Raw genomic sequence first — 1,455 nt, forward strand, 5'->3', positions numbered from 1 at the left:
ATTAAAAAAAAAAAAAAAAGAAATGTTGAGGGATGGCCCGTGGCTCACTCGGGAGAGTGTGGTGCTGATAACACCAAGGCCACAGGTTCAGATCCCCATATAGGGATGGCTGGTTGGCTCACTTGGGAGAGCGTGGTGCTGCCAACACCAAGTCGAGGGTTAAGATCCCCTTACCAGTCACCTTTTTAAAAAAATAATAAAAAATAAGAAAATAAGAAATAAAAGAAATGTTGAAGGAAGATCTTTATTTATTTATTTATTTATTTAAAGATGACAGGTAAAGGGATCTTAACCCTCGACTTGGTGTTGTCAGCACCACGCTCTCCCAAGTGAGCCACGGGCTGGCCCGAAGGAAGATCTTTAGGCTGAGGGAAAATGATACCAGAGGGAAACCTGGGTCTTCATGAATGAAGAAAAAGCAACAGAAAATGTAACTATTCAGGTTAATATAAAAGACTACTCTTTTCTCTTAAATTCTTTAAAATATGATTACTGAAATGATAGGCAGGAATAAGGCAGGTGCCATTAGCTAGGGGAGACTAAGTTTCTGTAACAAAAAATCAGTGATTTAAAAAACAAAGAGATTAATATTTTTTCTCCTGACAGAGGAAAGCATTCCAGGTTGACAGGTAGCTCTGCTACACACATCATTCAGGAAACTAGTGTCAGAACATTTCATGGGTCTGCAGTTCTCTAGGGCTTTGTCATCATCTGCATGGTTGAGACTGCATTGCAGCCATGTCCAGGTTCCAACTGGGAAAGGAGGAAGATAGCATGGAGGAAGAACATCCAGTGTTTTAAAGCTTCTGGCCTTTCTGCTCACATTCTATTGGCATCCCTAGCTGCACTTTAAGCTGGGAAAGGTAGCAGAACTGGACAGCCATGTGCTGGGTTACAACTTGATTACTCAGGAAGAAAGGGCAAATAGTGAATAGCTAGTAGTCTCTGCCACAACAGGTGAAAGAGAAAGGGGGCAATTTAGACAGATGCCAAGAACAGTACAATCAAAGGTAAGAGTAAGAAAAAACATGTGGTGTGTAAAGAACTAATAGCAATTTTGATGTTGTTGGAACATAATATAATGAGAAGGGGATAGCAAGAGATGAAGTTAGAGAGATGGGCAGGGACAAATGAAGCTGGATTTTATTCTTAAGGAGGAGTTGAATAGTTTTAAATAGTAGATTTGCATTTCATTTAGACTACAGGGAAGAAAACCAATCAGTTATTTGGGGCAACAATGACGATAATAGAGACAGAGATGTTATTTATTTATTTTTATTATTATTATTTTTTTCCTTTTTGTCTTTTTTCGTGTCCGGCAACGGATCGCAACCCTCAGTGTCGCACCCGTACCGGACCGGGACCGGCAACGGGATCTCAATCCTCAGTGTCACACCCGCACCTCGCTCAGCCAGTGAGCGGGAACCGGTCTGTTTGTGGGATCCGAACCCTCGG

The sequence above is a fragment of the Galeopterus variegatus genome, unplaced genomic scaffold, assembly GCF_000696425.1.
Source record: "Galeopterus variegatus unplaced genomic scaffold, G_variegatus-3.0.2 Scaffold3300, whole genome shotgun sequence".
NCBI classification, from domain to species: Eukaryota; Metazoa; Chordata; class Mammalia; order Dermoptera; family Cynocephalidae; genus Galeopterus; species Galeopterus variegatus.